This window comes from Pleurodeles waltl, chromosome 12 (assembly GCF_031143425.1).
Source record: "Pleurodeles waltl isolate 20211129_DDA chromosome 12, aPleWal1.hap1.20221129, whole genome shotgun sequence".
NCBI classification, from domain to species: domain Eukaryota; kingdom Metazoa; phylum Chordata; class Amphibia; order Caudata; family Salamandridae; genus Pleurodeles; species Pleurodeles waltl.
In genome coordinates, this window is record NC_090451.1 from 186032068 (window position 1) to 186049357 (window position 17290).

General features: G+C 42.6%; 1 long non-coding RNA gene across 1 annotated transcript; it reads left to right on the forward strand.

Moving 5' to 3' along the window:
• The first annotated feature begins 1263 nt into the window (after positions 1-1263).
• LOC138268331 (uncharacterized) lies at positions 1264-9156 on the forward strand. Its single transcript, XR_011199975.1, has 3 exons — positions 1264-1457; positions 7646-8632; positions 8984-9156. It is a non-coding gene; the product is annotated as an uncharacterized lncRNA (long non-coding RNA).
• The last annotated feature ends 8134 nt before the right edge of the window (positions 9157-17290 follow it).

A 17290-nucleotide genomic window follows, 5' to 3' on the forward strand; every position in this document is an offset into this window, starting at 1 on the left:
AAAAAATTAGCGCCGTCTAACGCCATTCTGAAGCGCCATGCGGGTGCCGTATTTATAGAATGGCGTTAGCCGGCGTTAGCCGACCGGCGCTGCCTGGTGTGCGTGAAAAAAAACCACATACACCAGGCAGCGCCGGCGTAGGGGAAAATGGCGTATGGGCGTCCAGAAATGGGGCAAGTCAGGTTGAGGCAAAAAAATCGCCTTAACCCGATTTGCGCCATTTTTTTACGACGCCCATCCCCCATTAACATGACTCCTGTCTTAGCAAAGACAGGAGTCATGCCCCCTTGCCCAATGGCCATGCCCAGGGGACTTCTGTCCCCTGGCCATGGTCATTGGGCATAGTGGCATGTAGGGGGGCACAAATCTGGCCCCCCTATGCCACAAATTTTTTTTTTTAAAAATACTTACCACAACTTACCTTTTCTTTCCTGGGATGGGTCCCTCCATCCTTGGGTGTCCTCCTGGGGTGGGCAAGGGTGGCAGGGGGTGTCCCTGGGGGCATGGGAGGGCACCTCTGGGCTCATTCTGAGCCCACAGGTCCCTTAACGCCAGCCCTGACCCAGGCGTTAAAAAGAGGCGCAAATGCTGGGTTTTTTGCCCCGCCCACTCCCGGGCGTCATTTCTGCCCGGGAGTATAAATACCACGCACATGCCTGGGAGTCATTTTTTTAGACGGGAACGCCTACCTTGCATATCATTAACGCAAGGAAGGTGTTCACGCAAAAAAATGACGCTAACTCCATGAACTTTGGCGCTAGACGCGTCTAACGCCAAAGTATAAATATGGAGTTAGTTTTGCGTCGAATTTGCGTCGAAAAAAACGACGCAAATTCGGCGCAAACGGAGTATAAATATGCCCCTTAATTTTTTTTTTTTTGCAAACGTCTAAGTATCTGCTTAAATACATTTTATTCTATTGCAAGTTAGTTGACAAAGTGTGCGCTCACTCTTTTGGATGCAAATTCTGCCCCTCGAGAGTTTTCCAAAATGCTGGCATGAAAACATCCTAGTTTTTGGATTTTGGAATGACGCAGCGAACAAAATTGCCTCTGTGTAAAATGGACGTCGGCCTACTATGAAGCTGAAAGGACGACGTCTGTTTGTTTCACAGAAGTTATAGGCAAAGGGGTTAAACAGCCACGAAGCATCGAAATCCACTATTTCGGCAACCCTGTGATTGTCCAACGTCCTGGCAATAGGTAATCTCCCACAATCCCTTGCCATTATCCGCGAGCACGCCATCCCTCCTTTCTTATCCGCTCGGGCTGCAACCCGAGCTGTCCTCAGCGCCTCTCGGTTTCATTCGCTGGTTTGTAAAAAAGGTCTTCTCTGAAAAAAACGCAAAAACAACAGCTTGAAATGGAGGTCCGCGCCGGGGTCAAGGGAGACAAGCTGCGTCTTGAATGCAAACTTGTAGCAGGAGTGGAAGAGAACGTTTCGGGCCCGCTTCCAGGGTATGATCCCATTTCAGTCCCTGCCCTAATTGTCTGGATTCTTGTTTTTGAAAGGTTCTTTGTGGCAGGAATGTAGTTTGTATTCGCCTAGGGAGGGGAGAGCCGGAGAGGGAATATATTACACGTTCCCAGCCGGTGCTAAACATTTGCTTTGTGTGGGAGGAACACAATTTTACAAATCGGTGATCTTATTGACAATGACTCACTTGTGTTGTTACGGTCAAGTTTACAGAGGATAAAATGTAGGACATGTGGTATGCAGTAGAGTGGTGGCAAGGTACTCGCTATAAAAGAGAAAAGTTCTTATATATATTTTTAATATATTTTTCTTTACTCAATTTGTCCTTGCCATCTATTTGTTGCTGTGGGCTGGAGGGGCCAGCAAAACACAAATGTAATCAATAACAGAGAATTTTTACCATAAAATGCACACGACGCTTTTGTGATGTTAATAGGTTGACAAAGCTGAAAGTCTGCTAAGGCAGTGGTTCATAACTTGTGATCTCGGGACCCCTTGGAGTCCGCAAGGCTTCTTCAGCGGGCCCACAACTGTTTTAATTTAATAGTGTTAAAAATAATACATTAAAATTAATAAAGTATATACAAGTAAAGAAGTTAAATTGAAAATTTGAAAACATTTTTATATTTGTGAATTAAATTTCATATTACAATATGTGGACATTTGGTGTATACATGTTTTTGTGTTGTTTTTGAGGTAGCAATAGCTTAGTCTTTGGGTCCCCGGCTTCCAATAATGATTCAGTGAGTGGCCCCTGGACTCCAGTAATGATTCAGTGGGGGCCGACAACACTCAAAAGGGTAAGAACCACTGCTCTAAGGGTTTATGATTCCTCACCATGTTTGTCCTTGTGTTTCCAGCTCCAGGCTTTGATTTAACAAATCTGTGATGTCAACCAATCCTTATATTTTTGGAGTATCAGTCTTGATTCAATTCTGTTGTCATTCCTGAACTCAAAGTATCGCGAAACAAAAGACCACAACGAAATAATTATATACCAGCAACACTATATGCCACAATTGTAACAGCTGTTTCTCCATGGTGTCAAGCTTCCCACACTGTGGGCCCATCGCCCCAAGCACCTTACGCTCTCTTTCTATTTATCTCCTCATGCCTGTCCTTGCTTTCTATCATGTTACACTATTTGTGTACAAACGCCACACACTTCTTTTCTGCTGCAGCCTTACAGCCTCCTCACAATCAGACTCATACCATTGGTACACTGCTCCCAAGTTGCAAAGAGTGTCAGTCCATGTCCCCCACTTTTTCCACTGTCTTTCCATGTTCCCCCAGCATCCTTCCACTACCTGTCCAGTTGCCCCAGGCCAATCATAATATCTGCCTCAATGAGGAGTTGGCATATTCCAGGTAGACACGTTTTACCTACCATCTTGAGCCTGAAATTTCATAGGAGAACCTACTGTCTTATCAGATTGGAGCCACCAAACAACTCTAAGAGCTGCTCTCCATTTATTCTATAATATGACTAGCTGTATCACAACATGCACACAACCAGGGATGAAAAACAACATCCCTTTTATTTCCATTGCTGTTTATTTTGGTTTGTGGAAATAGAAGAAGGGCTGCCAGTACAATACATAGTGAAGAATCACAGTATTGGATGCCCTTTTTCTGTTCCAGTTAAACTTTGTGCAAATAAATGAAGAACTGATATGTTGCCTGCTGTTACCTGTAAATTAAAGGTGCTGCAGACTAGGACCACGATACCGTGGGAGGTGTGAAGTCATGCACCCCTGAAATAATTGCTGCTGTTGTCCACCAGTAACCAACGGACAGATTAAGACCTGCTAATCTCCACACTCTTTTGATCTAGGTGCCCCAAATACCTCACAGTGTCTATGTTCCCCGATCACCTCACAATCTCTTCATGGGCCTAATGTTTTTCCAAATGTCTTTTCATATACCCCATACTTCTCACTTTTGTGTATCTTTAAATCATTTTAGGAAGTGTATAATGTGTTCGTGTTGTCTAGTCCTGTTTGTTCCACATTTTATTTGTAGATTTTCAGTTACATATTTTGGTTTTTGCACCTATTTTTTACATGAAGCATTCTGTGCAAATTGCTCATGTTTTCAGCAGGCCGTGCCACTGTGAACTGGCTGGCTTTTAATTTGAGCATACGCCATTTGTGCAAGTGATTTTAGCACATGTGTTATATTCGTATGCTGAAACAGTGCAGGTGCAGTTTACGCATGTACAATCGTGAATGTCAAATAGAATTGATCAACAATTGAGTCTCTGACAGTTTGTTCCAGATACATCCTTATTGGCCATACATAAAATCATAATCATGGCCATTGTATTCTAATGTGGCCCACACCTCTCTGCCTATTTGCTTCAAGCTCCTCACAGTGTGGGCATATGAGCTCCAAGAGTGTTGGAAGGGAAAAGGTCCAGTAAGCAAGAAGCTATGACAGAGAAATTATTAAAATTGAGACGAAGTGATTGAAAGTGAGGATGATCACTTTACAAGGGGAGCCTTTAGAAGGTGGGGGACCTGAGCAATGGCCCACATTGCCCATGCCTTAAAGCGTCTCTGGATGGACTCAGTCTGAAGGCAAAATTATACCACAATGGCCTAGGCAGTGGGTAATATGTGCAGGTTTCTGCAGGTGGAGGTCACTAGCACTCATGTATGGGGGCCAGGGTTTATATTTCTTCATTAGACTTTGACTGAGAGCAAGAGAGACAAAGGTAGAAAAAAGAAAAAGAAGGCGAAGGATAAGAATAATACTGACAGTGCCAAAGGGAAGAAGCAGGGATGAAAACGAACCTGCAAGAGTGAGACAGAGACATGAAGTTTCGGATAGTGGAATAAAGAGGCATGATGTGGAACTAACTCTAGACAGCCTTTGTTTTAGTCAGCTCGAGCATTCGACAGTGGTAGTGGTAAGTCCCAATTAAAATCTTTGGGCCCCTGAACCTAGTGTAGAGGGGAATGACACTGTCTGGCCTCCTGACAGCTTCTCATTCCTCCTCACTATCATATATGTGTGTGTGTGTATGTGTGTGTATTTTTTTTATATATATATATATATATATATATATATATATATATATATATATATATATATATATATATATATATATACAGGGAGTGCAGAATTATTAGGCAAATGAGTATTTTGACCACATCATCTTCTTTATGCATGTTGTCTTACTCCAAGCTGTATAGGCTCGAAAGCCCACTACCAATTAAGCATATTAGGTGATGTGCATCTCTGTAATGAGAAGGGGTGTGGTCTAATGACATCAACACCCTATATCAGGTGTGCATAATTATTAGGCAACTTCCTTTCCTTTGGCAAAATGGGTCAAAAGAAGGACTTGACAGGCTCAGAAAAGTCAAAAATAGTAAGATATCTTGCAGAGGGATGCAGCACTCTTAAAATTGCAAAGCTTCTGAAGCGTGATCATAGAACAATCAAGCGTTTCATTCAAAATAGTCAACAGGGTCGCAAGAAGCGTGTGGAAAAACCAAGGCGCAAAATAACTGCCCATGAACTGAGAAAAGTAAAGCGTGCAGCTGCCACGATGCCACTTGCCACCAGTTTGGCCATATTTCAGAGCTGCAACATCACTGGAGTGCCCAAAAGCACAAGGTGTGCAATACTCAGAGACATGGCCAAGGTAAGAAAGGCTGAAAGACGACCACCACTGAACAAGACACACAAGCTGAAACGTCAAGACTGGGCCAATAAATATCTCAAGACTGATTTTTCTAAGGTTTTATGGACTGATGAAATGAGAGTGAGTCTTGATGGGCCAGATGGATGGGCCCGTGGCTGGATTGGTAAAGGGCAGAGAGCTCCAGTCCGACTCAGACACCAGCAAGGTGGAGGTGGAGTACTGGTTTGGGCTGGTATCATCAAAGATGAGCTTGTGGGGCCTTTTCGGGTTGAGGATGGAGTCAAGCTCAACTCCCAGTCCTACTGCCAGTTTCTGGAAGACACCTTCTTCAAGCAGTGGTACAGGAAGAAGTCTGCATCCTTCAAGAAAAACATGATTTTCATGCAGGACAATGCTCCATCACACGCGTCCAAGTACTCCACAGCGTGGCTGGCAAGAAAGGGTATAAAAGAAGGAAATCTAATGACATGGCCTCCTTGTTCACCTGATCTGAACCCCATTGAGAACCTGTGGTCCATCATCAAATGTGAGATTTACAAGGAGGGAAAACAGTACACCTCTCTGAACAGTGTCTGGGAGGCTGTGGTTGCTGCTGCACGCAATGTTGATGGTGAACAGATCAAAACACTGACAGAATCCATGGATGGCAGGCTTTTGAGTGTCCTTGCAAAGAAAGGTGGCTATATTGGTCACTGATTTGTTTTTGTTTTGTTTTTGAATGTCAGAAATGTATATTTGTGAATGTTGAGATGTTATATTGGTTTCACTGGTAATAATAAATAATTGAAATGGGTATATATTTTTTTTTGTTAAGTTGCCTAATAATTATGCACAGTAATAGTCACCTGCACACACAGATATCCCCCTAACGTAGCTAAAACTAAAAACAAACTAAAAACTACTTCCAAAAATATTCAGCTTTGATATTAATGAGTTTTTTGGGTTCATTGAGAACATGGTTGTTGTTCAATAATAAAATTAATCCTCAAAAATACAACTTGCCTAATAATTCTGCACTCCCTGTATATGAAGAAAGCTCCCCTGGAAAATTTAGTACTGGTATATCTTTATCAACAAAGTTTATTCACAGGTGACTCAAGCGTAACAACGAACCTGTTTTTCTCAGAGCCACACCTAATATGGAACAAGCCCCAGGTGCTTTAAAAAATATAAACAAAAGATTTGTGAAAGAAATAAACAAAATATTTTGAAAGCAGAAATGCCTTGATTGCCCTCATATTAGAAATCAATCAACAATTAGATCGCAACTCAAATGCAAGTTCAAAGGATTATTCACAATATAAATCACAGCATATTGCTATTTAAAAAAGTCAAACACTATATAAATGTATGTTTCTTAAAATTGATCATAATTTAAAAAAATGTAAACTCCTAATGCCCAGTGGCTCAAAAGGACGAAAATAGGTGCACATAATTCTATTCATCATAATATTAGCAGCAAAACAAAATTCCTAATATCAAGTGACATAAGAACAACATCACTGGGCAATATGGAAGCATATCATCTAAAAAGATAAATACCTAAAAAGCACCAGAAACCATACACTATTTCCGACAAGATATCCCCATCATAACCAAAAAACTACAGTGTATCTGCTGTGTCCTGAGAAGCAATTGTCCAATCCCTGTTGCAATTATAATCAATGACAATATGACAAAATACCCAAATTCAGCACTAGATCATAATAGATAACAGTGGGAGGAAAGGGGGAAAAAGGGGAGAGACAAAGAAAAATGGTACAGTAATTAATTCACAATACAGAACAACAATCCATAGAATCATAAGTACTATTCATTGAAATCAGTTTAACCAGAATGTATGTGCATCTCTTCATCAAGGTTGAGTCCTCCTGGATGTTTACTCCCAAGGAAAATTATATATTTTGATTCCAGTTCCCTTACAGTTCGTTCTCTGTCTCCGCCTCTTGCAGGTAATGTCACTCTGTCAATACCAAAGAATGAACATTTCTCATTAGTGGATTCATGAAATTTATGCCAATCTCTTGCAATGGGATAACTCAGGTCATGACTTTTGATAGCACTAAAATGTTCTAGGATCCTTTTATTCACTGGGAATATCATACTTCCCACATAGTACAAGCCACAAGGACATACCAAAACATAAACAACAAAATCACTATTGCAATTAATACATTTTTTGTTGTTGCATGTTTTTCCTGTTGATAGTGTATAGTTTTTTTTGTTTGTGCTGTGGGTGCATGGTTTGCATTTACCACATTTAAAAAACCCATTTTGCTCTCTAAGCCAATTCCCTTTACCCTCCTGTCCAAGAGTGAAATGGCTATGGACCAAGAGATCCTTCAAATAACTGTTTCTATATGTGATCAGTGGATAGGAGCTCACAATCTCACCAATTACCTGGTCTGATTTCACCAAATGCCAGTGCTTCCCCAAAATATGCCTGTCATTATTTGATTCACTGTTATATGTTGTAATTAGTCTGATCGTGTCCTGACCTTTATCTTTCTTTTTTAGGTATTAACAGGCTATCACTGGTAACTCTCACTACCTTCTCACATGCTCCCTTGAACACATTTGTAGGATAGCCTCTAGATCTGAATCTCCTCACCATGTTGGTTTGCTCCATACTAAAGGCAGCTCCATTGCTTCAGTTGCGCTTGACCTGGAGCAATTCACCCTAAGGAATACTCCACTCGAGTTTAGGTGTATGGCTACTGTGAGCATGTAATATACTGTTCCCTGCAGTGCTCTTCCTGAACAGGTTCGTATGTATGGTTTCCCCCTCCACTTTCACCATCACACCCAAAAACTCAATTTCTGTTTTATGTGTCTTGAAATTAAATTTCACGTTCAAGTCATTGTCAGAAATAAAAGTAAAAAAAGCACTCAATTGACTTTGTGGGCCGTCCCAAATGACAAATAAATCATCAATATATCTCGTCCCAAAAATAATTAGATGTCACGTCCAGTCCTTATTCTTTTCTGGCAAATGTGTTTAGCTTCCCACCAACCCATATATTTGCAGGCATAGCTCAGCACAAAGCAACTTCCAATAGCAGTCCCGGTCAGTTGCCTGTACCACTGGTTCCCAAACAGAAACAAGTTATGTTGAAGACACAACTGTAGTGTAACTGGGAGTCCCCTCTTGCTACGGAGGCTGGAGAGCCCGAACCGTCTGACCTTTGCCCCAGGGTGACGAACGGAAGAATTACATCAGTGCACATCGGGAAGCGTACCGCTGTCTAGGTGGAAGAAAAGGAACTGTGAGGGAATCCAGAGAGGAAGAAGGATGCCGACTCGATAGAGCAGGGACTGAGACGGCGAGGTGAAGGAGGACTCGAGGAGCAACCGTACTATGAGGGAAGTGTTCCGCCGGCAGACGGGACTGCGGAGTCAACTCGGAAAGGCAGCGGAGCAGAGGAAGAACACTGTGACAGAAGGAAAAACCCTGGGAGATGTGAAGAGGCCTGCCACATCCCTGGAGGGACGTGGCTCTTCCAGGTACGTGACCGCTTAGGCAGTAGAATTATCCAGATGTTAAAAAGGGAAGGGGTAGGAGGGGGGAAGGTGTGGGGAACCAGGGGCATGCCAGAATAGGCACTTAAGTCCTCCCTGGCTGTTAAAAAACACTAACTCACGGGGACCCTTTATTTTTCTTTCCCCACCAATGTGACATTTTTCGGTTGAATACTGTTTGGCTTGAGAGCCAGTGCACAAGGTTGTTGACTGCCTGTTTTTTTCCTGGTGCATAAAGAACCCCCTCACACACAACCCTCCCCTTTTTGCATGCATAAAATACTAGAAAAGAACACTTATCTGACCCTGGTCTTTGTTTTCTTCCTCTCCATGAAGCCTGGATGACAAACAATTCTGAGGACAGTAGAAGATCATGGAAGAGAAGTGAGAACAAATAAGAAAAACTCTAAAACCAAAGAAGGCTTACAGAGCGAACAGACGACTGACCTTTATGTTGATTTTAAGAAACCCTGTTAAACTAACAGAATAAATGGGTTCTTGACGATTAACACCTCCCTGACTGGGCTCATTATGTAACAGAAAACCTTAGGACATTGTATCCTACGTGGCAACCCTATCACATGTAGTAAGGTCAGTAACATCATAGAATGATCATGTAGGTATAATGGCCTATTACTGAAAACATACCTGAACGCTTGTATGCCTAGGTCATGATCAATGCATATGTAGAAGGATGCAACATCTGTTGTGACCAGAGTATATTCAGATTTCCATGGGATCCCTTGTATCTTTGTTATGAAATCAGTGCTATCCCTGCAATATGATGGTAAATTGAGGACACATGGACACATAAATAAATCTAAATAAATAGATGCATTCTCTAGAAGACTATTGTTGGCTGAGATAATCGGTCTACCCAGGGGGTCAATGCAATTTTTATGAATTTTGGGTAACATATAGAAGCAAGGAATAGTGTATCTGTCAACTGATATTCCTCAGTAACCAAAATCTCTTTCTGGTACCATTTGATAACTGTTTGTGGAACAGAGATGTAGTGTCCCTATATGTACTCCTATTGGATCTTTCATAGCACCCAGAACAGTCCAATATTCCTCCAATGCTGTAAGTATTGCTTGGTCAGACTTGCCTGCTATCTGCTGTTTCTTCAAATCAGTGTAATTATCCGAGGTAGATTCTGAATTTACCCACTCTTGTTTTCACAGTGAATTAAGTTGTCTTAACTCCTGACGTGCCACATCATATTTTTTACCAAAGGTGAGGATCCTACCTGTGGCACAATCTATTATATCACTCAGGAACTTTCTTCTTTTCTTTACCTTTATCTCCTCCTCATATTTTGTAAGCCTAACTTCCAGCTCTTTCATAATTTTTTGAATTTCTTCTTGTGAGGTGTGTTTGTCAAACAGTTCTTTCAATTTATTAATCTCCTCAGTAACCTGCTCTAGTTCAATGGCCGCCTACTTCGACAGGAGGCCCATCATGTTCTTACATGTTTCTACTATCAGGTCAGACTATTTTTCCAACAATTTGGTGTGGGGTTTCTGATAGGTTGGGGTAATCAGAATTCTTAGGCCTCGCTGGACCCTCCCAACCTCAGTATAATTGTCTAGAGGCATCACTCCCAGCAGCGATTAATCTCTTTTTACGTAGAATCTCTTTCATTAAAAGAAATTATTTTAGAGTTCTCATTCCTTCTGGTCAGAGTTCACACCATTTCCACCCTCGGCCTGATGGCCAGTGTTGTCCTCATTAAACAAATTGTGTGCCACATCCAAGCATTTCCATATAACTTGACTCATTATAAGCTGTTTTTCTTCTCACCCCAGGAGATATCCAAATCGAAAACAAATTCTACAAATGAGGTACATCCCACGCCATCAAAATATCTGAGAATCCAAAGGAGGGGACCTAGCTGTTATTTCATCAAAGCGAACACAGTTCAGCAAGTAACTTCTGGGAAACTGTGGTGGGAGTTGGTCTGACCCCGTATCCCCAATGAGACCTGGGGAACGATGCTCACCTTCCACTCACTCATCAATGATTCGTTTGCCGGTTGTAATCAGAAGTAGCAGGATTTGGAATATATATATATATATATATATACATATATATATATATATATATATATATATATATATATATATATATATTTATATCATTTCCCACAAGCTTCAGAGCCCCTAAATTGTGGTGTTGTGAACACTAGACATCCAGACAGCAAATCCTTTCCAGTGTAGGAAGAAAATGATGTGCACTTATGCAGAAAATGACATTTATTGGAAACCCACTCAACACGTTTTGACATGCAGAGTGTCTTGATCACGAATGAAACATAAAAGATTAACATTAAATAAAGTGAAATATGTCCCCAACATAAACAGAGCACTGCAGAGATGCAGAAAATCAAGCGTCAGCTTAAAATGATTTTCAAAGCGTTTTACACATAACCTTTCCAAATGTCACAGAGGAAATGTTCACAAAAACTCAGGATTTAATCTAATGCATTGTGCCTCATACCGCCAAAGTTGGCCTGTGTATCCATATATTGGACACATTTTTGGTTGTAATGTCATCCATAACCGCAAATTAAGACTCCCATATCATTCATATATTGAATCGAGAAATCATCACCCATAATACAATGGCTGTAACAATCATACAAACTGGCACACAGATTCAGGTGTGGCCGAGTGGGAGCATACTATGTCCCAAAATAGGCGTCCCAAGGTAATTCCACCCCAAGAGTCAGCCAAATAAAGCCCCAGTGGGCATGTTGCATCACAAACAATTTTAAAAAAGCAAATAAACTGAAATGCACAATTAAAATGACCAGGGAAAATAAAAGGCAAATAGGTTCAACATTTCTGGATGAAACCCGATATACAAATAAAGTTCCAGTGGGCTAACAGCCAGTCTATTGGCAGTAGGTCCTTTGTTTATATTGTGGACATATTTCACTTTATTTAATGCCTATCTTTTATGTCTATGTTTCACTCGTGATCAAGACACCTTACGTGTCGCAACGCATTGAGTGCGTTACCAATAAACTTCCATTTTTGCACCATTTTCTTCCTAACCTGGGAAGGATTTGCTGTCTGGATATATAAATATGCATGTATATACATGTATATATTATACATATGTGTGTAAATGTGTATACACATATGTGTCCATTTCGGCTCCCTGCAGCCCTGCCCTGGGGACGACTACCTCCCCGAGGCAATACACGCTGGAGGAGGGCACACAGCCCCCTTCATGGAGCCACTGATGGCCCTGGAGGGTGGCAGTCCCCAGGGCCATCAGTGGCTCCATGAAGGGGGCTGTGTGCACCTGATATGTCCCCGGGGTGCTCACCCCGGGGACATAGCTGTTTGTTGAGGCTTGGTGCCAGCTTTGAAGCTGCCGCCAAGCCACTGCAAACACTCTGCTCCGATGAAGAGAGGGGCACGAGTTATTGTTACCTTAGGGCATGAGTTATAGTTACCTGAGTTACTCTTAACTATAACTGGTGAAGTTCTATGGTTCCGCACTTTTAAAATGTGAACCTAACTATAACGTCACTGTAACCTTTGGTTTATATATACATATAATGATTTTACTATCCCCATTTAAAGATATATCATAATGTAGTTTAATGCTCATGTTGTTTGGAATGTGCTGTGGGATTCTGTTGTGTGCGTGCCTAGGACCGGCCTATGTGTTTCTGGTCCAAGGATTGGAACATGGGTGAAGTAATTTGGAATGAAATGAGGATGGTAGCTAGTAGGGGAGGATGTCTGTTGGATGGATTCGCATGAGCGAAATTGTTATTTACCTGCAGAATATGTATACTAACCCTGTTTGTATTAATTGACAAATGTGTAATATTTCTAAAAGAAGGGCAGGACATTGCATCATAACTTTTCAGATGGAGTAATTATATAAAGTGAGAAGTGATGTGTGGTGTGATTGAGAAGCAAGGCAAAAAAACTGCAAAAATATTAACAAAATGGAGTAGAATGTTTAGGCTCACATTACTTACAGCATGGGCATCATTACACTATTTGCTGCAGTGTGTTATGAAATCTGAATTCACTGGAAAGGCTTTTCCATGTTATGCAAGAGTAAGCTGAGACTGCACTTAAATGTTCTGCAAGAGAGGTGGCCCTGTCTTGGTACACAAGGGCACTCTATAGCTTACAACCTGAAGGAACCTAACTTTTATGTGGTACCTTGGTTGTGGTACAGTCAGTAGATATAGATTGACTGACTACAGCAGAATCAGTGCGAAGGTGCCATGAATGGTTTTAAAAAGTATTTTATACTGTTCTTGGCCGAAAGACAACCTGGTTGATTTTGGTGGAGTGAGTTAGGCATTCTTCTAGGTGGGATAAATAGTATGCTAATGAGGAGGTTAATGCTTTTGTTGTGTATTCCACATCCTTAATTGTTTTGCGGCATTCTGATAGTGATGAAAAGTTACCAGTGTGTGGTCCCTAAGGAAACTAAGAGGACAACAAAAAAGCGATGGGTGGATTGCTTGAATTAATCTTAGCCATTGGAAATTACTGGGGGGGCTCTATCCTGTCTATCATTTGTTGTACCCACCATGCCACCTCAGACAGGAACCAGCCATAAGCAAATCAGCCTTGGTCCTGCTCCTATAGGAACAGTCGAGCACAAGATGTCATGCCAGATCCATTCTAAACAGGAACATAAGCAACCCCAGACTGGTATTGTCCTATTTAGGCCTAGTCAATAGGGTGCATCTTGAGTCCAGTGGCCCAGTGAGCAAGGGACCTACATCTGATGATACCTGTTGCACCTAGAGCATTGCACAACAGAAAAATGATGGGAGGATTGCAGAATTAATCTCAGCCATTAAGAAGTACTGTGGGCCTCCATCTCAGTCTTTATTCCACATCAGACACAAACCAGACATAGGCAAATTAACCTTTGTCCTGCTCCAATAGAAAAAGTCCAGTCCCAACTGCCAGGCCATCAGCTGAGCTATAAAATCCAGGTTGAGATGAGATTGTTAAAGATGGAGAAGTGGTCTTGAGTTTCTTCACTCTCAAATGGGTGTGTATTACATTTTTTGCAACATTTGTTTATTACTTTTCATTTAATGGAAACAGAAGATACATGCAGTAAAGCACATTAAACAACCCTTTGCCCTACATCAACAGATGGCAAGATACAAGGCAATCAGAAAACCAGCAACACAGGTGGCAGCCCATGAACAAGAGAAAGGAGAACAGGATGAGTAGAACTTCTCATCAAGACATCCCTCCACTGCTCACATTGCCTTTGTACTCTCCAGGACATATTCCAAACAGAGAGAGTGATCGCCACACAGCCCTGGGTTGGGGAATATGAAGGGGGAAGGGTAGAAGGTGGGGGCTAGGTTTAAGGGTGTAGATAAAAGAACTCCCCAACATTGACATTGATAATGCAGGTCGCCAATGCCCAAATGGCTTCTTTGGCGTACTCCCAGATGGCATAATAGGTTACAGCAACATATTGTCTGTTTTCATGAATCAGCCATCCTACCCAACTACAGTATCACTTGGTAACCCATGCAGAACCTCTAGCAGTCCTTGTGACAGATGCCCACTCAGGTTGACCATGAGCTCTCTCTGCCACTCAGCCTCTCCGCATTGTAAGAAAAAGAGGTAAGGATGTCAGACACACTGGACACCACCAGCAACCGTCACTTTCCAGTGCCAAGAATGGCCCCCAAACCCATTCATACGTTCAAGTGCATCAATAAATGTGTTTGTGGTCCAAACCATTCATGCGCCATGGGGGTGTCCCTTGTGCAGGTGCAAGATATACCAGGACATATAGAGAGTGGCATCCCAGTGAGCGACGTTCAATGTGAACCCATCTCGGCATCTCCTTTGGTTTGTTGAAATAAGCAATTAGTTGCAAAATGTGTAATACCAAACTATACAATGTCATGTAAATGGTAAATCAAGGCCACCAGATGCAGTGTCTGCTCCCAAATTAGAGCCTCTGAGCCTTTGTCTCCATCTACTCCATAGGAATGTACGGGGTATCCCTAAGGGTGTCATCCCAAGACATAATTAAATCTGACGGCCACCATCACCTTGATTATCTGCACCCTCCCCCACAGTGATAGATTTGAGTGGTGCCATTTAAGAAAGTTTTGCGTCGAGCACTCTATCAGAGGAGGAATTTATCCTCACCGTATGGACGAGCTCTCCATTAATGCAAATGCCCAGATATTCCAGAATCTTAGCTCTCCATGTCATGCTATTGTCTCATACAGCCACTTTGGGTAATCAAGGATATGGGTAACACTTCATATGTGGCCCAAATGATCTTCTAACCAGAGAGAGAAGAGAATTTATTAATGATGGACATAATGGTCTCTAAGGAGTGAGCAGGACAGCAGGAGCACTTCCTAACCCTGTACCTGGATATCTCCTATCGAAGGCAAGTCGCCCATGGCTATAGCCAAAGGGTCCAAAGCCAGCTGAAAGAAGAGGGGTACAGCGGACATCCCTGTCTGGTGCCCTGATAGATCTGGAAGTATTATGACAGGAAGCCCCCACAATTGATGTCAACTGAGGGAGAGTCATAGAGGAGTTGTACTTTTTTAATAAAGTCCTCCCCCCAGTCCCAATCTTTCTATGACCCAGAAAAGGTAAGGCCATTCCACCCAGTCAAATGCCTTTTCAGCATCCAGAGACAGGGCAATCTTCTCCTCAGGGTCGAATCTAGCTTGCCACAGCACATGGGCCAAGGTCCGCAAGTGATTACAGGAGCTACGGCCCAGCACAAACTCCACCTGGAGTCTGACCTTCTTCAATTGTGTGGGCATTATCTTTGCCATAATTTTAAGGTCCATGTTAAATAAAGAAATGGGGCAGAAGCTCATGCACTGTAGAGGATCTTTTTTGTCCTTTTGGAGAAGTGTGATGGTAGCCTTATTAGATAAGGCCCCCAATAAGCCCACATTGACCGCCTCTTGATAAACTTTCATCAGAAGTGGGGCTCTCCTGGGTAACTATTTTCCCTCTGGGATTTACACTTTGGGAACTCCTCAGCTACTTCTTTTTCCGAGAATGCGCCCTCTAAGAGAGCCCACACCTCTTCATTAAGGGAGGGAACATCCAGCTAGTCCAGAAATGTGTTTATTTGTTCAGGAGTGGTACAGGACTTCATAGGGTCCTGTGGGAGGTAATGGAGTCTATATTGTCATTGAGGTATGAGTGGATATTCCGTCAAAGTAGTTCCTGCTGTTCAGGATGCTCGTATGCGAAAGGCTTCATCTGTCACCGGGAAGGTGGAGGGTGGGATTATAGACCCAAATCCAGGTCCAGCCTGACAGGGCAGTGGTCCAAATCTGCAGCCTCAAGGATAATGCAATATTTCACATCTGATAGCAATTGACCTTGTAAGAGGAAGTAGTCCATGGCGGAATTGTGTACCATGTGGGCAGGAGAGGAAGGCGTGCAACAGTCACCAAACTTCCTGCAAGGCGTGATAAGAAAGCAGATCTTGAAGCAGGGCTTTATTAGCATGGTTTGAAAGGTCCGGTCTCCCAGTCCTATCCACGAATAAGGGCCTGATTAAGAGTTTGGTTGATGGGTTATTCCGTCACAAATGTGACGGCTATCTCGGCTGCCATATTACGATTCCCATAGCATAAAATGTGAATGTAGTGCTGCAGACGGGATATCCCTCACATTTGTGACGGACTAGCCCCATTTCCCAAATTCTAAATCAGGCCCTAAGTCCAGTGCTGAATTCCATTCGCCGCCTAGGACAAGAGGCATACTCCTGAACCCAAGGAGCATTCTAGATAAATGGATGAACGGGGCAAGAAATGGGTTTTGTTGACATTTGGTGCATATATCGAGCCAAATGCAAATGTCCTATCCTGAATCCAAATTTTGGCAAATCCCACTATCCATGTTTTAAGAAGTTTACAGGGTAGCCTCTGCCCTATCAGGATTGCTACTCAGCACCACTTTGATATGCAGTCTGAGGAGGGGAAGGCATCACCATTAGCCTTTGCAACTCTGCGGCTACTAATGATGGTACCTACCCAGTCTCTTCTGAGTTTAAAGGATTTCTTCACGGACAAGTGCGTCTCCTGTATCAGCTCAATGCCAATTCTCTTTGTGTGCAAATAATGTAGGACTTTCTTAGTGTAATCTGACATCCCGTTATCCCGTTACATTCCAGGTGATAATTAATAGCGGTTTAGACATAGTTCATCAAGTTCCCATTAAAATACAATGAGTCAGAGAGTCCAGGAGAGTCAGAAGTCTGGGCCAGGAAGGTGAAGTGAACCGGTGGTTCATGCTCGCCTTGATCACTCTAGGAGATGGATAGTCAAATGTGTGAATAGAAAGGGGGCATTAGGGTCTTCGAGATGCAACGGTGGCCGTCTGTCCAGCACCACCTGCAAGGTCTGTGGGGATCGGGTTGGGTAGTATAATATGGGATAAGGACCGGGCCTTAACATGTACCAAGGAGTGAGGGTGAATGAAACCTACTCTTAGTGAAGGGGGGAGGTGTTGGTTTGTAAGATGGCAGGGTCAAGGGTGTTGGGGGAAAACAATACTCCATTGGTCTGGAGTTAATTCCTGCACCAGTCCACACTGGCGTGCCACTCTCCCCCCAAGAAATGAGGGTTATCCACAT